The sequence below is a fragment of the Mesoplodon densirostris genome, chromosome 9, assembly GCF_025265405.1.
Source record: "Mesoplodon densirostris isolate mMesDen1 chromosome 9, mMesDen1 primary haplotype, whole genome shotgun sequence".
NCBI lineage: Eukaryota > Metazoa > Chordata > Mammalia > Artiodactyla > Ziphiidae > Mesoplodon > Mesoplodon densirostris.
In genome coordinates, this window is record NC_082669.1 from 110,980,060 (window position 1) to 111,001,926 (window position 21,867).

General features: G+C 40.9%; 1 long non-coding RNA gene across 3 annotated transcripts in view; it reads left to right on the forward strand.

Moving 5' to 3' along the window:
- LOC132496028 (uncharacterized) overlaps positions 1-21,867 on the forward strand; it is a 47,976-nt gene that overhangs the window by 17,684 nt on the left and 8,425 nt on the right. For all 3 annotated transcript variants that reach the window (XR_009533354.1, XR_009533356.1, XR_009533355.1), the window contains exons 6-7: positions 3,345-3,508; positions 13,109-13,272. This is a non-coding gene — a long non-coding RNA (uncharacterized LOC132496028). The remainder of the gene's footprint in view (positions 1-3,344; positions 3,509-13,108; positions 13,273-21,867) is intronic.

Consider the following 21,867-nt stretch of genomic DNA (forward strand, 5'->3'; position numbering starts at 1 on the left):
TATTGTTTCCTTCCTTTTGCTGACTTTAAGTTTTGTCTTTTCTTTTTCTAATTCTTCTAGTTCGTGGGTTAGGTTTTTTTTTTGAGATTTTTCTTGTTTCTTTTTAAAATTTTTTTAATTTTTAAAATAAATTTATTTAGGTATTTTTGGCTGCATTGGGTCTTCATTGCTGCATGCGGGCTTTCTCTAGTTGCGGTGAGCAGGGGGCTACCCTTCATTGCGGTTCGTGGGCTTCTCATTGCGGTGGCTTCTCTTGTTGTGGAGCGTGGGCTCTAGGCCGGCGGGCTTCAGTAGTTGTGGCTCGTGGGCTCTAGAACACAGGCTCAGTAGTTGTGGTGCACGGGCTTAGTTGCTCCACGGCATGTGGGATCTTCCCAGACCAGGGCTCGAACCTGTGTCCTATGCATTGGCAGGCAGATTCTTAACCACTATGCCACCAGGGAGGTCTAAGATTTTTCTTGTTTCTTGAAGAGGGTCTGTATTGCTATGAACTTCCAAGAACTGCTTTTGCTGCATCCCATAGATTTTGTTTGGTTGTGTTTCCATTGTCATTTGTCTCAAGGTATTTTTTAATTTACCTTTTTTTTTAAATGGCGTGTGCGGTTTTTTTGTTTTGTTTTTAAAAAATATGTTTGGGGTAGGAGCTTACTGATTACTTTATTTATTTTTGCTGTGTTGCATCTTCGTTTCTGTGCGAGGGCTTTCTCTAGTTGTCTCGAGCGGGGGCCACTCTTCATCGCAGTGCGCAGCGCTCTCGCTATGGCAGCCTCTCTTGTTGCGTAGCACAGGCTCCAGACGTGCAGGCTCAGTAGTTGTGGCTCACGGGCCTATGTGGGATCCTCCCAGACCAGGGCTCGAACCCGAGTCCCCTGCATTAGCAGGCAGATTCTCAACCACTGTGCCACCAGGGAAGCCCTAATTTACTTCTTTTTTTTTTTTGCCGTACGCGGGCCTCTCACTGTCGTGGCCTCTCCCGTTGCGGAGCACAGGCTCGGGATGTGCAGGCTCAGCGGCCATGGCTCATGGGCCCAGCTGCTCCACTGCATGTGGGACCCTCCCGGACCGGGGCACGAACCCGTATCCCCTGCATCGGCAGGCAGACTCTCAACCACTGCGCCACCAGGGAGGCCCCCTAATTTACTTCTTGATTTCATCATTGACCCATTTGTTTTTTAGTAACTGGTTACTTAGTCTCCATGTAATCGGGTTTTTTTCTTGTTTTTCTGTGGTTGATTTCTAGTTTCATGGAACTGTCGTCAGAAAGGATGCTGAAATAATATCTATACTCTTAATTTGTTGAGGCTTGTTTTGTGCCCTAGTATGTGGTCAGTCCTAGAGAATGTTCCATGTGCACTTGTAAAGAATGTGTATTGTGGGGTTTTTTTGTTGTTCTTTGGGGTTTTTTTGTAATCTAATGTCCTGAAAATATCATTAGTCTAACTGTTCTATTGTATCATTTAGGATCTCTGTTGCCTTACTGCTTTTCTGTCTAGAAGATCTGCCCATTGATGTGAGTGGGCTGTTAAATTCTCTTGCTATTATTGTATTCCTGTCAATTTCGCACTTTGTTAGTATTTGTTGTATGTATTTGGGTGCTCCCATATTAGGTTCATATATGTTAATGAGTGTAATATCCTTTTCTTGTATTGATCCTTTTTATCATTATATAGTGTCCTTCTTTATCTTTCTTTATAGCCTTTGTTTTAAAGTCTATTTTGTCTGATATGAGGGTGGTTACCCTTGCTTTCTTGTCATTTCGTGCAATGACAAGACATCTTTTTCCAGCCCCTCACTTTCAATCTGTGTCCTTTGCCCTATAGTCGGTCTCACGTAGGCAGCATATCGTAGGCTCATGTTTTTTTTTTTTTTTAATCAAGTCTGCCACTGTGTCTTTTGATTGGGGCATTTAGTCCATTGACATTTAAGATAATTATTGATGTGTATTTATTGCATTTTAAACCTTGTTTTCAAATTGATTTTGTATTTCTTCTTTGTTCTTTTCCTTTTGAGTTTGATCTTCTTTTGTATTATGCTTGAGTTCTCTTCTTTGGATTTTCTGAATCTATTATATGTTTTTGATTTGCGGCTACCCTGTTTTTCAAGTATGTTGACCCCTTCCAATATCTATTTGCTTTAGACTGGTAGTCACATAGGTTCAAACACATTCTGAAAACTAAATATGTACATTTTCTTACTCTCCTTCCCCACATTTTATGATTTTTTTTACATCTTTATTGGAGTATAATTGCTTTACAATGGTGTGTTAGTTTCTGCTTCATAACAAAGTGAATCAGTTATACATATACATATCTTCCCATATCTCTTCCCTCTTGCGTCTCCCTCCCTCCCACCCTCCCTATCCCACCCTCCCTATCCCACCCCTCTAGGTGGTCACAAAGCACTGAGCTGATCTCCCTGTGCTATGTGGCTGCTTCCCACTAGCTATCGATTTTATATATAGTAGTGTATATATGTCCATGCCACTCTCTCAGTTTCTCCCAGCTTACCCTTCCCCCACCCCATATCCTCAAGTCCATTCTCTACATCTGCATCTGTATTCCTGCTCACCCCTAGGTTCTTCAGATCCTTTTTCTTTTTTTTAGATTCCATATATATGTGTTAGCATACGGTATTTCTCTCTTTCTGACTGACTTCACTCTGTATGACAGTCTCTAGGTCCATCCACCTCACTACAAATAACTCAATTTCCTTTCTTTTTATGGCTGAGTAATATTCCATTATATATATGTGCCACATCTTCTTTATCCATTCATTTGTCAGTAGACACTTAGGTCCTTTGCTCGTTTTAAAATCAGGTTGTCTTTTTGTTGAGTTGTAGTAGTTCCTTTTATATTCTGGATATTAGCCCCTTATCAGGTACAGGCTTGCAATATTTCCCCCATCCTATGGGTTGCCTTTTTACTCTATTGTGCCTTTTGAAACACTAAGGTTTTAAGTTTTGATGTGGTCCAACTGATCGGTTTTTGTTGTTGTTGTTGCTTGTGCTTTGTCACAGCAGTGGAGAAATAGATTGAAGAATAACTAAGTGCCATCTCCGAGGCATTTGTTATACTGTGTCACAGAGCTAAAGCTATAAGAGGAAGAAGCTACAGAGACAGGCTGGGAGCATCAGGAAAAGCTTTACAGGCCTTAGTGAGGAGGGAAGCTGGCCAGGTGGGAATGGGAGTTCCCTCGTACAAGGAGCAGCAAGGAAACCCGTGTGACTGCTGGGAATGAGGGGGTGGGGTGAGGATGCCACAAGAGATTAAAAAAGATGTGAAACATCACAATTTCGGTCCTTCCCTCTTTCTAGCAGGCGTGTGACAATCAGAATTCTATTTCAGGTAAATTGCTCCTTCAAAAGTCTGGAGGACACTGGGAAATGGAAGAGACCGGAGGCCCGGAGGCAACTAGAAGCCTGTCCAGATTTCCGGGAGGGACAGGAATCCGCCGACAGTGACGGGGCTGGAGCAGCGTGAACGTCTGTGCAGCCAAGTGAACGAAGCAGGTGAGGCACAGACAGGAGGTGTGGGGAGGGGACAGTGGAAGGTGACATGCTTTTGGCCAAGTGTGACTAGAACACCGCAGATGAGTGTGGAGTGGCAGGAGAGAGCAGGTCGCCTGGGACAGGCTGAGATCCATGCAAGGTGTGCAGGAGACAGCGAGACTCCCCACAGACACAGACCTTTGCTTGAGCGCTTTTTAATTCAACAAGATTAGGTAATTTCAGGAACCGGGTAGCACGTGGTTTAGAGTTGAGGGTAGTTGTCTCATCAGCCTCGTTGTTTTCTGCGCTACAGTATTTAAGTAGTGTTGCGTGGCTGTTACTAAAGTATTGTCTTAATTACTAAATATTTGCAGGATTAAGACGTTAACTTTTCCTGATGAGACTGTAAAGCCCCTGGAGGGTGAGGACACTCGTTATTTCTTCCACGTTTCTCCTCAGTGCCCGGTCCCACCACAGATGATCTATCACGTACAAGGGGAAACATACTTTTTTTTAAAAAAAAATTATTTTATGGAAATATAGTTGATTTACAACGTTGTGTTAATTTTTGCTGTACAGCAGAGTGATTCAGTTATACACATAAATATTTGTGTATTTCTTTTTCATATTCTTTTCCATCATGGCTTATCACAGGATATGGAATACAGTTCCCTGTCTTCTACAGTAGGACCTTGTTTATCCATTCTATATATAATAGCTTATATCTGCTAATCCCAACTCCCAGTGCATCCCTCCCCGCCTCCCTGCCCCTTGACAACCACAAGGCTGTTCCCTATGTCTGTGAGTCTGTTTCTGTTTCACAGATAAGCTCATTTGTGCTGTATTTTAGCTTCCACATATAAGGGATATCATATGGTATTTGTCTTTCTCTACCTGACTGACTTCACTTAGTATGATAATCTCAAGGTCCATCTGTGTTGCTGCAAATGGCATTATTTCATTCGTTTTTATGGCTGAGTAGTATTCCACTGTGTATATATAGCACATCTTCTCTATCCATTCATCTGTTGATGGACATTTAGGTGGCTTCCATGCCCTGGCTATTGCAAATAGTGCTGCAATGAACACTGTGGAGCGTGTATCTTTTCGAATTAGAGTTTTCTCCGCATATATGCCCAGGAATGGGATTGCTGGATCCTATGGTGGCTCTATTTTCAGTTTTTTGAGGCACCTCCATACTGTTCTCCATAGTGGCTGCACCAATTTACATTCCCCCCGACAGTGTAGGAGGGTTCCCTTTACTCCACACCCTCCGCACATTTGTTATTTACAGAGTTTTTGATGATGGCCATTCTGACCTGTGTGAGGTGGTACCTCATAGTTTTGATTTGCATTTTTCTGATAATTAGCGATGCTCAGCATCTTTTCATGTGCCTGTTGGCCATGTGTATGTCTACTTTAGAGAAATGTCAATTTAGATCTTCTTCCCTTTTTTTTTGATATTGAGTTGTATGAGCTGTTTCTGTATTTTGGACATTAATCCCTTGTCAGTTGCATCGTTTGCAAATATTTTCTCCCAGTCAGTAGGTTGTCTTTTTGTTTACATTTTATTTTGCTGTGCAAAAACTTATATTTTTTTAGGTCCCATTTGTTTGTTTTTGCTTTTATTTCTACTGCCTTGGGAGGCTGACCTAAGAAAACGTTGGTACCTTTTATGTCAGAGAATGTTTTCCCTGTGTTCTCTTCTAGGAGTTTTATGATGTCATGTCTTATGTTTAATTCTTTAAGGCATTTTGAGTTTATTTTTGTGCATGGTGTGCAAGGGTGTGTTCTAACTTCATTGATTTACATGCGGCTGTCCAACTTTCCTAACTGTCTTTTTCTCATTGTAAATTCTTGCCTCCTTTGTTGGAGATTAATTGACTGTAGGTGTGTGGGTTTATTTCTGGGATCTCTGTTGTGTTCCATCGGTCCACATATCTGTTTCTGTGCCAGTACCATGCGCTGTTTTGTTTACTGTAGCTTTGTAGTGTTGTCTGAAGTCTGGGAGGGTTACATCTCCTGCTTTGTTCTTTTTCCTCAGGATTGCTTTGGGAATATTTTGGGTCTTTTATGGTTCCATGTAAATGTTAGGATTATTTGTTCCAGTTCTGTGAAAAATGTCATGGGTAATTTGGTAGGGATTGCATTAAATCTATAGATTGCTTTGGGTAGTACAGCCATATTAACAATGTTAATTCTTCCAGTCCAAGAGCATGGGATATCCTTCCATTTGTTTGAATTCTCTTCAGTTTCCTTCAGTAATGTTTTATACTTCTCAGCCCATAAGTCTTTCACCTCATTGGTCAGATTTATTCCTAAGTATTTTTTGATGTGATTTTAAACAGGATCGTTTTTTACATTCCCTTTCTGATATTTCATTGTTAATGTAAATAAATGCAACCACTTCTGTATGTTAATCTTGTATCCTGCTACCTTGCTGAATTCATTTATCAGTTCTAGTAGTTTTTGCATGGAGTCTTTAGGATTTTCTATATATATCATGTTATATGAATATAATGAGAATTTTACCTTTACCTGCCAATTTGGATCCCTTTTTATTTCTTGTCTGATTGCTGTGGTTAGGACTTCTAACACTCTTTTGCATAGCAGTGGTGAGAGTGGGCATTCTTGTCTAGTTCCAGATCTTAGCAAGAATGCTTTTAGGTTTTCACCATTGAGTATTATGTTGGCTGTTGGTTTGTCATAAATAGCTTTTGTTATGTTGAAATGTTCCCTCTATACCCACTTTTGTAAGCATTTTTTAATCATGAATGGATGTTGAATTTTGTCAAATGCTTTTTCTGCATCTATTGAGATGATCATGTGGTTTTTGTGTTTTGTTGATGTGGAGTATTACATTGATTTTTGCATATGTTGAACCATCCTTGTGACCCTGGGATGAATCCAGCTTGGTCATGGGTATGATCTTCTTTTATATGTTGTTGGATTTGGTTTGCTAATGTTTTGTTGAGAATTTTTGCATCTATATTCAAACATATTGGCCTGTAGTTTTCTTTTTTGGTAGTGTCCTTGTCTGGTATTGGTACTGGGGTGATGGTGGCTTCATAGAATGTCTTTGGGAATGTTCCCTCCTCTTCAATCTTTTGGAAGAGTTTGAGAATGATTGGTTTAAGTTTTTCTTTGTGTGCTTGGTAGAATTTGCCTGTGAAGCCTTCTGGTCTTGGACTTTTGTAGAGAGTTATTATTATTATTATTATTATTATTATTATTACAGATTCTATTTCACTTCCAGTGATAGGTCTGTTCCAATTATCTTAATCTGTTCAAATTATCTTCTTGATTCAGTTTTGGTGGGCTTTGTGTTTCTAGAAACTTGTCCATTTCTTCTAAGTTGTCTAGTTTGTTGGTATATAATTGTTCATAGTATTCTCTTATGGTTTCATATGGTTTTCTGTGGTATCAGTTGTAATTTCTCCTCTTTTTTTTTTTTTTTTTTTGCGGTATGCGGGCCTCTCACTGTTGTGGCCTCTCCCGTTGCGGAGCACAGGCTCCGGATGCGCAGGCCCAGCGGCCATGGCTCACGGGCCCAGCCGCTCCACGGCATATGGGATCCTCCCAGACCGGGGCACGAACCCGTATCCCCTGCATCGGCAGGCGGACTCTCAACCACTGCACCACCAGGGAGGCCCTCTCCTCTTTTATTTATTGTATTTGGGTCCTCTCTCTTTTCTTGATGAGCCTGGCCATAGGTTTGTCCATTTTGTTTACCCTTTCAAAGAACCAGCTCTTGGTTTTATTGATGTTTTTTCTATTGCTTTCTAATCTCTACTTCCTCTCTGATCTCTATTGTTTCCTTCCTTTTGCTGACTTTAAGTTTTGTCTTTTCTTTTTCTAATTCTTCTAGTTCGTGGGTTAGGTTTTTTTTTTGAGATTTTTCTTGTTTCTTTTTAAAATTTTTTTAATTTTTAAAATAAATTTATTTAGGTATTTTTGGCTGCATTGGGTCTTCATTGCTGCATGCGGGCTTTCTCTAGTTGCGGTGAGCAGGGGGCTAACCTTCATTGCGGTGGGTCGGCTTCTCATTGCGATGGCTTCTCTTGTTGTGGAGCGTGGGCTCTAGGCCGGCGGGCTTCAGTAGTTGTGGCTCGTGGGCTCTAGAACACAGGCTCAGTAGTTGTGGTGCACGGCCTTAGTTGCTCCGCGGCGTGTGGGATCTTCCCAGACCAGGGCTCGAACCTGTGTCCTCTGCATTGGCAGGTGGATTCTTAACCACTGTGCCACAAGGGAAGTCTAAGATTTTTCTTATTTCTTGAAGAGGGTCTGTATTGCTGTGAACGTCCAAGAACTGCTTTTGCTGCATCCCATAGATTTTGTATGGTTGTGTTTTCATTGTCATTTGTCTTAAGGTATTTTTTAATTTACTTTTTTTTAAAGGGCGTATGCGTTTTTTTGTATTGTTTTTAAAGAAGATGTTGGTGTAGGAGTTTATTAATTAATTTATTTTTGCTGTGTTGCATTTTCATTTCTGTGCGAGGGCTTTCTCTAGGTGTGGCAAGCGGGGGCCACTCTTCATCGCGGTGCACGGGAGTCTCACTATGGCCGCCTCTCTTTGCGGAGCACAGGCTCCAGACACACAGGCTCAGTAGTTGTGGCTCACGGGCCTAGTTGCTCCGCGGCATGTGGGATCCACCCAAACCAGGGCTTGAACTCGTGTCCCCTGCATTAGCAGGCAGATTCTCAACCACTGTGCCACCAGGGAAGCCCTAATTTACTTCTTTTTTTTTTTTGCCGTACGCGGGCCTCTCACTGTCGTGGCCTCTCCCGTTGCGGAGCACAGGCTCGGGATGTGCAGGCTCAGCGGCCATGGCTCATGGGCCCAGCTGCTCCACTGCATGTGGGACCCTCCCGGACCGGGGCACGAACCCGTATCCCCTGCATCGGCAGGCAGACTCTCAACCACTGCGCCACCAGGGAGGCCCCCTAATTTACTTCTTGATTTCATCATTGACCCATTTGTTTTTTAGTAACTGGTTACTTAGTCTCCATGTAATCGGGTTTTTTTTCTTGTTTTTCTGTGGTTGATTTCTAGTTTCATGGAACTGTCGTCAGAAAGGATGCTGAAATAATATCTATACTCTTAATTTGTTGAGGCTTGTTTTGTGCCCTAGTATGTGGTCAGTCCTAGAGAATGTTCCATGTGCACTTGTAAAGAATGTGTATTGTGGGGTTTTTTTGTTGTTCTTTGGGGTTTTTTTGTAATCTAATGTCCTGAAAATATCATTAGTCTAACTGTTCTATTGTATCATTTAGGATCTCTGTTGCCTTACTGCTTTTCTGTCTAGAAGATCTGCCCATTGATGTGAGTGGGCTGTTAAATTCTCTTGCTATTATTGTATTCCTGTCAATTTCGCACTTTGTTAGTATTTGTTGTATGTATTTGGGTGCTCCCATATTAGGTTCATATATGTTAATGAGTGTAATATCCTTTTCTTGTATTGATCCTTTTTATCATTATATAGTGTCCTTCTTTATCTTTCTTTATAGCCTTTGTTTTAAAGTCTATTTTGTCTGATATGAGGGTGGTTACCCTTGCTTTCTTGTCATTTCGTGCAATGACAAGACATCTTTTTCCAGCCCCTCACTTTCAATCTGTGTCCTTTGCCCTATAGTCGGTCTCACGTAGGCAGCATATCGTAGGCTCATGTTTTTTTTTTTTTAATGAAGTCTGCCACTGTGTCTTTTGATTGGAGCATTTAGTCCATTGACATTTAAGGTAATTATTGATATGTATTTATTGCCATTTTAAACCTTGTTTTCAAATTGATTTTGTATTTCTTCTTTGTTCTTTTCCTTTTGAGTTTGATCTTATTTTATATTATGCTTGTGTTCTCTTCTTTGGTTTTTGTGAATCTATTATATGTTTTTGATTTGTGGCTACCCTGTTTTTCAAGTATGTTAACCCCTTCCAATATCTATTTGCTTTAGACTGGTAGTCATATAGGCTCAAACACATTCTGAAAACTATATATGTACATTTTCTTACTCTCCTTCCCCACATTTTATGATTTTTTTGCATCTTTATTGGAGTATATTTGCTTTACTATGGTGTGTTAGTTTCTGCTTTATAACAAAGTGAATCAGTTATACATATCTCTTCCCTCTTGCGTCTCCCTCCCTCCCACCCTCCGTATCCCACCCCTCTAAGTGGTCACAGAGTACCAAGCTGATCTCCCTGTGCTATGCAGCTGCTTCCCACTAGCTATCTACGTTACGTTTGGTAGTGTATATATGTCCATGCCACTCTCTTGCTTTGCAACAGCTTACCCTTCCCCCTCCCCATATCCTCAAGTCCATTCTCAAGTACGTCTGTGTCTTTATTCCTGTTTTACCCCTAGGTTCTTCATGACATTTTTTTTTCTTAAATTCCTTATATGTGTGTTAGCATGTGGTATTTGTCTTTCTCTTTCTCACTTACTTCACACTGTATGACAAAGTCTAGGTCCATCCACCTCATTACAAAGAGCTTATTTTGTTTCTTTTTATGGCTGAGTAATATTCCATTGTATATCTGTGCCATTTTCTTTATCCATTCATCCGATGATGGACACTTAGGTTGTTTCCATCTCCTGGCTATTGTAAATAGAGCTGTAATGAACATTTTGTTACATCACTCTTTTTGAATTATGGTTTTCTCAGGGTATATGCCCAGTAGTGGGATTGCTGGGTCATATGGTAGTTCTATTTGTAGTTTTTTAAGGAACCTCCATTCTGTTCTCTATAGTGGCTGTACCAATTCACATTCCCACCAGCAGTGCAAGACTGTTCCCTTTTCTCCACACCCTCTCCAGCATTTGTGTTTTTAGATTTTTTGATGATGGCCATTCTGACTGGTGTGAGATGATATCTCATTGTAGTTTTCATTTGCATTTCTCTGATGATTTCATTAGCATTTCTCTAATGATGTTGAGCATTCTTTCATGTGTTTGTTGGCAGTCTGTATATCTTCATCAGCCGGGCGCTCCCGGTGCTGGGCACCTGCAGCGCTGTTTCAGGTGGGGCTGCCGTCCCTATCCAGGTGACTTGGGCTGAGTCACAGAGGAGAACTGCCTCTGTCCACAGGGCCTCCTCTCCTCCCCCTGCAGCGCCCCCTTTCCAGCCGTGACGGTCTCAGTGTGTCACCTTGGCCTCTAAGTTCTAGATGCGTAACCTCAGAAGCCCTAGAGCTTTCAAACCTAAAACCAAAGCCCTACACAGCACAGTGGGCAGGCAGCCCAGCCTCCAAAGTCTGAAGGTTGGTTTTGACCATTGATGTCTGGGTTCTGTTGCTTTTGTGGACCAGCCGCTGTTCAGAGGGCCTCGTCCTGTGTCTCCAGAACTGCGTCTCCAGCCATTGTTCTGTGGTTTAGCACAGTAAATACTCTGTTCTGGGTCAAAACCCTTTTCAGATGGGATGGAAGCTACAGAAAAATGTGGATGTGCACACGCGCACACTCTCTGATACATTTGGTTATAATTTGATGCTTTGTGTGGATTTGCAGTTTTGAAAACTTGGTTTAAGAGCGTTCGGTGACAGTCTCGAGGACAGAAGAAGGCGCCCACGATAGAACCCTTCTGATCTCCTCTTCACAGCTCGCCGGCTCAATTAATGTTGTTTCCTTTTTCTCTTTTTTAAAAATTGTGAAATACACATATGACTTCCCATTTTAGCTACTTTTAAGTGTACAATTAAGCGGCATTAGGTACTTTCACAATGTTGTGTGGCCATCGTCACCGCCCGTCTCTGGAACTTTCCATCGTCCCAAACTGAAACTCTGTCCCCATTAAACACTAGCTTCCCCTTCAGCCACCCACCTCCTGGAGCCCCTGGCCCCCACCATCTCTTTCCTGCCTCTGTGAATTTGACCTCTCCAGGCACCTCATGTGAGTAGAAATCTTATAGCATTTGCCCTTTTGTGACGGGCTCATTTCACTTAGTAGTATATCCTCAAGGTTCAGCCACATTGAATTTCCTGAATTTTTTCCTTCCTTTCAGAATTTCCTTCCTTTTTAAGGCTGACTCATATTCTGGTGTATGTATGGACCACATTTTGTTTATACATCAGTGGGTATACACTTGGTTTGCTTCCAGTTTTTGGTTATTGTGAATAATGCTGCTACGAACATGTATACATGTCTCACGGAGACCTTGCTTTCAGTTCTTTGGGGTACATACCCAGTAGAATTGCTGGATCATAGGGTAATTCTTTTTAAAAAAATTTGAGGAGCTACCATAATGTTTTCCACCGTGGCTGTACCGTTTTATGTTTCTGCCGACGGTGCGTAAGGGTGCCAATTTCTCCACATCCTCACCAACACCTACTGTGACTTTTGTTTGTTTTGTTTTGGGATGGTGGCTGTCCTGATGTGTGTGAGGGGGTGTCTCGTAGTTGTGCTTTTCCCTGGTGATCAGTGATGGTGAGCATCTTTTCTTGTGCTTAGTGCCCATTTATGCATCTTCTTCAGAGACACGTCTATTCAAGTCCTTTGCTCATTTTATTTTATTTACTTATTTTTTAACATCTTTATTGGAGTATAATTGCTTTACATTGTTGTGTTAGTTTCTGCTTTATAATAAAGTGAATCAGCTATACATATACTACGTATATCCCCATATCCCCTCCCTCTTGCGTCTCCCTCCCACTCTCCCTATCCCACCCATCTAGGTGGGCACAAAGCACCAAGCTGATCTCTGTGTGCTATGCAGCTGCTTCCCACTAGCTCTCTATTTTACATTTGGTAGTGTGTATATGTCCATGCCTCTCTCTCACTTCACCCCAGCTTACCCTTCCCCCTCCCCATATCCTCAAGTCCATTCTCTACGTCTGCGTCTTTATTCCTGTCCCGCCCCTAGGTTCTTCACATCCATTTTTTTTTAGAGTCCATATATATGTGTTAGCATATGGTATTTGTTTTTCTCTTTCTGACTTACTTCACTCTGTATGAAGGACTCTAGGTCCATCCATCTCACTACAAATAACTCAATTTCGTTTCTTTTTATGGCTGAATAATATTCCATTGTATATATGTGCCATATCTTCTTTATCCAGTCATCTGTCAGTGGATACGTAGGTCCTTTGCTAGTTTTAAAATCAGGTTGTCTTTTTGTTGAGTTTTAGTAGTTCCTTTTATATTCTGGATATTAGCCCCTTATCAGGTACAGGCTTGCAATATTTCCCCCATCCTGTGGGTTGCCTTTTTACTCTGTTGTGCCTTTTGAATCACTAAGGTTTTAAGTTCTGACGTCTAACTGATCTGTTTTTGTTGTTGTTGTTGCTTGTGCTTTGTCACAGCAGTGGAGAAATAGATTGAAGAATAACTAAGTGCCATCTCCGAGGCATTTGTTATACTGTGTCACAGCGCTAAAGCTATAAGAGGAAGAAGCTACAGAGACAGGCTGGGAGCATCAGAAAAAGCTTTACAGGCCTTAGTGAGGAGGGAAGCTTGCCAGGTGGGAATGGGAGTTCCCTCGTACAAGGAGCAGCAAGGAAACCCGTGTGACCACTGGGAATGAGGGGGTGGGGTGAGGATGCCACAAGAGATTAAGAAAGATGTGAAACATCACAACTTGAGTCCTTCCCTCTTTCTAGCAGGCATGTGACAACCAGAATTCTATTTCAGATAAATTGCTCCTTCAAAAGTCTGGAGGACACTGGGAAATGGAAGAGACCGGGGGCCCGGAGGCAACTAGAAGCCTGTCCAGATTTCCGGGAGGGTCGGGAATCTGCTGACAGTGATGGAGATGGAGCAGCGTCAACATCTGTGCAGCCAAGTGAACGAAGCAGGTGAGGCACAGACAGGAGGTGTGGGGAGGGGACAGTGGAAGGTGACGTGCTTGTGGCCGAGTGTGACTAGAACACGGCAGATGAGTGTGGAGCGGAAGGAGAGAGCAGGTCGCCTGGGACAGGCCGAGATCCGTGCAAGGCATGCAGGAGACAGCGAGACTCCCCACAGACGCAGACCTTTGCTTGAGCCCTTTTTAATTCAACGAGATTAGGTAATTTCAGGAACCGGGTAGCACATGGTTTAGAGTTGAGGGTAGTTGTCTCATCAGCCTCATTCTTTTCTGTGCTACAATATTTAAATAGTGTTGCATGGCTGTTACTAAAGTATTTTTCTTAATTACTAAATATTTGCAAGATTAAGACATGTTAACTTTTCTTGATGAGACTGTAAAGCCCCTGGAGGGTGAGGATGCTCGTTATTTCTTCCACGTTTCTCCTCAGTGCCTGGTCCCACCACAGATGATCTGTCACGTACAAGGGGAAACGTACTTTTTAAAAAAATATATTATTTTATGGAAATATAGTTGATATTTACAACGTTGTGTCAATTTTTGCTGCACAGCAGAGTGATTCAGTTATACACATGAATACATTCTTTTTCATATTATTTTCCATCATGGTTTATCACAGGATATGGAATACAGTTCCCTGTGCTCTACAGTAGGACCTTATTTATCCATTCTATATATAATAGCTTATATCTGCTAATCCCAACCCCAGTGCATCCCTCCCCACCTCCCTTCCCCTTGGCAACCACAAGGCTGTTCCTTATGTCTGTGAGTCTGTTTCTGTTTAACAGATAAGCTCATTTGTGTCATATTTTAGATTCCACATATAAGGGATATCATATGGTATTTGTCTTTCTCTGCCTGACTGACTTCACTTAGTATGATAATCTCAAGGTCCATCTGTGTTGCTGCAAATGGCATTATTTCATTCATTTTTATGGCTGAGTAGTATTCCACTGTGTATATATAGCACATCTTCTCTATCCATTCATCTGTTGATGGACATTTAGGTGGCTTCCGTGCCCTGGCTATTGCAAATAGTGCTGCTATGAACACTGGGGAGCGTGTATCTTTTTGAATTAGAGTTTTCTCCGCATATATACCCAGGAGTGGGACTGCTGGATCCTATGGTGGCTCTATTTTCAGTTTTTTGAGACGCCTCCATACTGTTCTCCATAGTGGCTGCACCAATTTATATTCCCACCGATAGTGCAGGAGGGTTCCCTTTACTCCACACCCTCTGCAGCATTTGTTATTTATAGAGTTTTTGATGATGGCCATTCTGACCTGTGTGAGGTGGTACCTCGTAGTTTTGATTTGCATTATTCTGATAACTGCCGATTCTGAGCATGTTTTCATGTGCGTGTTGGCCATCTGTATGTCTACTTTAGAGAAATGTCTATTTAGATCTTCTTCCCATTTTTTTTTTTTTTGATATTGAGTTGTATGAGCTGTTTCTGTATTTTGGACATTAATCCCTTGTCAGTTGCATCATTTGCAAATCTTTTCTCCCAGTCAGTAGGTTGTCTTTTTGTTTACAGTTTCCTGTGCTGTGCAAAAGCTTATGTTTGATTAGGTCCCATTTGTTTGTTTTTGCTTTTATTTCTACTGCCTTGGGAGGCTGACCTAAGAAAATGTTGGTACCTTTTATGTCAGAGAATGTTTTCCCTGTGTTCTCTTCTAGGAGTTTTATGGTGTCATGTCTTACGTTTAAGTCTTTAAGCCAGTTTGAGTTTATTTTTTTTGTTTGTTTTTTTTGTTTGTTTGTTTGGTTTTTTTTGCGGTATGCGGGCCTCTCACTGTTGTGGCCTCTCCCGTTGACGAGCACAGGCTCCGGACGTGCACGGGCCCAGCCGCTCCGCGGCATGTGGGATCTTCCCAGACCGGGGCACAAGCCCGTGTCCCCTGCACCGGCAGGCGGACTCTCAACCACTGCGCCACCAGGGAAGCCCTGAGTTTATTTTTGTGTATGGTGTGAGGGTGTGTTCTAACTTCATTGATTTACATGCGGCTGTCCAACTTTCCTAACTGTCTTTTTCTCATTGTAAATTCTTGCCTCCTTTGTTGAAGATTAATTGACTGTAGGTGTGTAGGTTTATTTCTGGGATCTCTTTTGTGTTCCATTCGTCCATATATCTGTTTTTGTGCCAGTACCATGCGCTGTTTTGTTTACTGTAGCTTTGTAGCGTTGTCTGAAGTCTGGGAGGGTTACATCTCCTGCTTTGTTCTTTTTCCTCAGGATTGCTTTGGGAATATTTTGGGTCTTTTATGGTTCCATGTAAATTTTAGGATTATTTGTTCTAGTTCTGTGAAAAATGTCATGGGTAATTTGATAGGGATTGCATTAAATCTATAGATTGCTTTGGGTAGTACAGCCATTTTAACAGTGTTAATTCTTCCAATCCAAGAGCATGGGATATCCTTCCATTTCTTTGAATCCTCTTCAGTTTCCTTCATTAATGTTTTATAGTTCTCAGCCTATAAGTCTTTCACCTCATTGGTCAAATTTATTCCTAAGTATTTTTTTTAGAAGATGTTGGGGGTAGGAGTTTATTAATTAATTCATTAAGTTTTGCTGTGTTTGGTCTTCGTTTCTGTGCCAGGGCTTTCTCTAGTTGTGGCAAGCGTGGGCCACTCTTCATCGCAGTGTGCGGGCCTCTCACTATCACGGCCTCTCGTTTCGGAGCACAGGCTCCAGACATGCAGGCTCAGTAGTTGTGGCTCACGGGCCTTGTTGCTCCGTGGCATGTGGGATCCTCCCAGAGCAGGGCTCGAACCCATGTCCCCTGCATTAGCAGGCAGATTCTCAACCACTGCGCCACCAGGGAAGCCCCTCCTAAGTATTTTTTGATGTGATTTTAAACAGGATCGTTTTTTACATTCCCTTTCTGATATTTCATTGTTAATGTAAAAAAGTGCAACCAACTTCTGTATGTTAATCTTGTATTCTGCTACCTTGCTGAATTCATTTATCAGTTCTAGTAGTTTTTGCATGGAGTCTTTAGGGTTTTCTATATATATCATGTTTTATGAATATAATGACAATTTTACCTCTTACCTACCAATTTGGATCCCTTTTTATTTCTTGTCTGATTGCTGTGGTTAGGACTTCCAATACTCTTTTGCATAGCAGTGGTGAGAGTGGGCATCCTTGTCTAGTTCCAGATCTTAGCAAGAATGCTTTTAGGTTTTCACCGTTGAGTATTATGTTGGCTGTTGGTTTGTCATAAATAGCTTTTGTTATGTTGAAATGTTCCCTCTATACCCACTTTTGTAAGCATTTTTTAATCATGAATGGATGTTGAATTTTGTCAAATGCTTTTTCTGCATCTATTGAGATGATCATGTGGTTTTTGTGTTTTGTTGATGTGGTGTATTACATTGATTTTTGCGTATGTTGAACCATCCTTGTGACCCTGGGATGAATCCAGCTTGGTCATGGGTATGATCTTCTTTTATATGTTGTTGGATTTGGTTTGCTAATGTTTTGTTGAGAATTTTTGCATCTATATTCAAACATATTGGCCTGTAATTTTCTTTTTTGGTAGTGTCCTTGTCTAGTATTGGTACTGGGGTGATGGTGGCTTCATAGAATGTCTTTGCGAGTGTTCCCTCCTCTTCAGTCTTTTGGAAGAGTTTGAGAATGATTGGTTTAAGTTTTTCTTTGTGTGCTTGGTAGAATTTGCCTGTGAAGCCATCTCGTCTTGGACTTTTGTAGATAGTTGTTATTATTATTATTATTATAACAGATTCTATTTCACTTCCAGTGATAGGTCTGTTCCAATTATCTGTTCAAATTATCTTCTTGATTCAGTTTTGGTGGGCTGTGTTTCTAGAAAGTTGTCCATTTCTTCTAAGTTGTCTAGTTTGTTGGTGTATATTTGTTCATAGTATTCTTATGGTTTCGTATGGTTTTCTGTGGTATCAGTTGTAATTTCTCCTCTTTTATTTATTATATTTAGGTCCCCTCTCTTTTCTTGGTGAGCCTGGCCAGAGGCTTGTCAATTTTGTTTACCCTTTTAAAGAACCAGCTCTTGGTTTTATTTTCTATTACTTTTTAATCTCTACTTCCTCTCTGACCTCTATTGTTTCCTTCCTTCTGCTGACTTTAGATTTTGTCTTTTCTTTTTCTAATTCTTCTAGTTGGTGGGTTAGGTTTTTTATTTGAGATTTTTCTTGTTTCTTTTAAAAATATTTTTAATTTTTAAAATAAATTTATTTAGTTGTTTTTGGCTGTGTTGGGTCTTCGTTGCTGCATGCGGGCTTTCTCTAATTGCCGTGAGCAGGGGGCTACCCTTCATTGCGGTTCATGGGCTTCTCATTGCGGTGGCTTCTCTTGTTGTGGAGCGTGGGCTCTAGGCCTGCGGGCTTCAGTAGTTGTGGCTTGCGGGCTCTAGAACACAGGCTCAGTAGTTGTGGTGCACGGGCTTAGTTGCTCCACGGCAAGTGGGATCTTCCTGGACCAGGGCTCAAATGGGTGTCGCCTGCATTGGCAAGCTGATTCTTAACCACTGTTCCCCAGGGAAGTCTAAGGTTTTTCTTGTTTCTTGAAGAGGGTCTGTATTGCTATGAACTTCCAAGAACTGCTTTTGCTGCATCCCATAGATTTTTCATGGTTGTGTTTTCATTGTCATTTATCTCAAGGTATTTTTTAATTTAGTTTTTTTTTAAAGGGCGTATGCATTTTGGGGGGGGGTTTGGTTTTGTTTTTAAAGAAGATGTTCGGGGTAGGAGTTTATTAATTAATTTATTTATTTTTGCTGTGTTGTGTCTTCATTTCTCTGTGAGGGCTTTCTCCAGTTGTGGCAAGTGGGGGCCACTCTTCATCGTGGTGCGTAGGCCTCTTATTGTGGTGGCCTCTCTTTTTGCGGAGCACAGGCTCCAGACGCACAGGCTCAGTAGTTGTGGCTCACGGGCCTAGCTGCTCCGCGGCATGTGGGATCTTCCCAGACCTGGGCTTGAACCCATGTCCCCTGCATTAGCAGGCAGATTCTCAACCACTGTGCCACCAGGGAAGCCCTAATTTACTTCTTGATTTCATCATTGACACATTGGTTTTTTAGTAACATGTTACTTAGTCTCTATGTAATCGGGGTTTTTTTTCTTGTTTTTCTGTGGTTGATTTCTAGTTTCATGCAACTGTGATCAGAAAAGATGCTGAAATAATCTCTATACTCTTAAGTTGTTGAGGCTTGTTTTGTGCCCTAGTATGTGGTCAATCCTAGAGAATGTTCCATGTGCACTTGAAAAGAATGTGTGTTCTGGGTTTTTGTTGTTGATCTTTGTTCTTTATTTAATCTAATGTCCTGAAAATATCATTAGTCTAACTGTTCTATTGTATCATTTAGGATCTCTGTTGCCTTACTGCTTTTCTGTCTAGAAGATCTGCCCATTGATGTGAGTGGGGTGTTAAATTCTCCTGCTATTATTGTATTCCTGTCAATTTCGCCCTTTGTTAGTATTTTAATGTATTTGGGTGCTCCCATATTAGGTGCATATATGTTAATGAGTGTAATATCCTCTTCTTGTATTGATCCTTTTTATCATTATATAGTGTCCTTTATTTTTCTTTATAGCATTTGTTTTAAAGTCTATTTTGTCTGATATGAGTGTGGCTACCCTTGCTTTCTTGTCATTTCATGCAATGACAAGACATCTTTTTCAGCCCCTCGCTTTCAATCTGTGTCCTTTGCCTTATAGTGGGTCTCTTGTAGGCAGTGTATTGTAGGCTGATTTTTTTTTATGATTTACATTTTTTAAATTAGTTTCTGCTTTATAACAAAGTGAATCAGTCATACATATACAACTGTTCCCACATCCCTTCCCTCCTGTGTCTCCCTCCCTCCCACCCTCCCCATCCCACCCCTCCAGGCAGTCACAAAGCACCGAGCCGATCTCCCTGTGCTATGCGGCTGCTTCCCACTATCTATCTACCTTACATTTGGTACTGTATATATGTCCATGCCTCTCTTTCGCTTTGTCACAGCTTACCCTCCCCCCTCCCCATATCCTGAAGTCCATTCTCTAGTAGGTCTGTGTCTTTATTCCTTTCTTACCCCTAGGTTCTTCAAGACATTTTTTTCTTAGATTCCATATATATGTGTTAGCATACGGTATTTGTCTTTCTCTTTCTGACTTACTTCACTCTGTATGAGAGACTCTAGGTCCATCCACCTCATTACAAATAGCTCAATTTCATTTCTTTTTATGGCTGAGTAATATTCCATTGTATATATGTGCCACATCTTCTTTATCCATTCATCCGATGATGGCCACTTAGTTTGTTTCCATCTCCTGGCTGTTGTAAATAGAGCTGCAATGAACATTTTGGTACATCACTCTTTTTGAATTATGGTTTTCTCAGGGTATATGCCCAATAGTGGGATTGCTGGGTCATATGGTAGTTCTATTTGTAGTTTTTTAAGGAACCTCCATACTGTTCTCCATAGTGGCTGTACCAATTCACATTCCCACCAGCAGTGCAAGACTGTTCCCTTTTCTCCACACCCTCTCCAGCATTTATTGTTTGCAGATTTTTTGATAATGGCCATTCTGTCTGGTTTGAGATGATATCTCATTGTAGTTTTGATTTGCATTTCTCTAATGATTAATGATGTTGAGCATTCTTTCATGTGTTTGTTGGCAATCTGTATATCATCTGTGGAGAAATGTCTATTTAGGTCTTCTGCCCTATTTTGGATTGGGTTGTTTGTTTTCTTGTTATTGAGCTGCATGAGCTGCTTGTAAATTTTGGAGATTAATCCTTTGTCAGTTGCTTCATTTGCAAATATTTTCTCCCATTCTGAGGGTTGTCTTTTGGTCGTGTTTACGGTTTCCTTCGCTGTGCAAAAGCTTTTAAGTTTCATTAGGTCCCATTTGTTTATTTTTGTTTTTATTTGCATTTCTCTAGGAAGTGGGTTAAAAAGGATCTTGCTGTGATTTATGTCACAGTGTTCTGCCTATGTTTTCCTCTAAGAGTTTGATGCTGTCTGGCCTTACATTTAGGTCTTTAATCCATTTTGAGTTTATTTTTGTGTATGGTGTTACGGAGTGTTCTAATCTCATTCTTTTACATGTAGCGGTCCAGTTTTCCCAGCACCACTTATTGAAGAGGCTGTCTTTTCTCCACTGTGTATTCTTGCCTCCTTTATCAAAGATAAGATGACCATATGTGCATGGGTGTATCTCTGGGTTTTCTATCCTGTTCCATTGATCTATATTTCTGTTTTTGTGTCAGTACCATACTGTCTTGATTACTGTAGCTTTGTAGTATAGTCTGAAGTCAGGGAGCCTGATTCCTCCAGCTCCATTTTTTGTTCTCAAGATTGCTTTGGCTATTCAGGGTCTTTTGTATTTCCATACAAATTGTGAAATTTTTTGTTCTAGTTCTGTGAAAAATTCCAGTGGTAGTTTGATAGGGATTGCATTGAATCTGTAGATTGCTTTGGGTAGTAGAGTCATTTTCACAATGTTGATTCTTCCAATCCAAGAACATGATATATCTCTCCATCTATTTGTATCATCTTTAATTTCTTTCATCAGTGTCTTATAATTTTCTGCATACAGGTCTTTTGTCTCCATAGGTAGGTTTATTCCTAGATATTTTATTCTTTCTGTTGCAGTGATAAATGGGAGTGTTTTCTTCATTTCGTTCTCAGATTTTTCATCATTAGTGTATAAGAATGCAAGAGATTTCTGTGCATTAATTCTGTATCCTGCTACTTTACCAAATTCATTGATTAGCTCTAGTAGTTTTCTGGTAGCATCTTTAGGATTCTTTTTGTATAGTAGCATGTCATTTGCAAACAGTGACAGCTTTACTTCTTCTTTTCTGACTTGGATTCCTTTTATTTCATTTTCTTCTCTGATTGCTGTGGTTAAACTTCCAAAACTATGTTAAGTAAGAGTGGTGCGAGTGGGCAACCTTGTCTTGTTCCTGATCTTAGTGGAAATGGTTTCAGTTTTTCACCATTGAGGATGATGTTGGCTGTGGGTTTGTCATATATGGCCTTTGTTATGTTGAGGAAAGTTCCCTCTATGCCTACTTTCTGGAGGGTTTTTATCATAAATGGGTGTTGAATTTTCTCAAAAGCTTTCCCTGCATCTATTGAGATGACCATATGGTTTTTCTCCTTCAATTTGTTAATATGGTTTATCACTTTGATTGATTTGCATATAATAAATAATCCTTGCATTCCTGGAATACACCCCACTTGATCATGGTGTATGATCCTTTTAATGTGCTGTTGGATTCTGTTTGCTAGTATTTTGTGGAGGATTTTTGCATCTATGTTCATCAGTGATATTGGCCTGTAGTTTTCTTTCTTTGTGACATCCTTGTCTGGTTTTGGTATCAGGGTGATGGTGGCCTTGTAGAATGAGTTTGGGAGTGTTCCTCCCTCTGCTATATTTTGGAAGAGTTTGAGAAGGATGGGTGTTAGCTCTTCTCTAAATGTTTGATAGAACTCTCCTGTGAAGCCATCTGGTCCTGGGCTTTTGTTTGTTGGAAGATTTTTAATCACAGTCTCAATTTCAGTGTTTGTGACTGGTCTGCTTATATTTTCTATTTCTTCCTGATTCAGTCTTG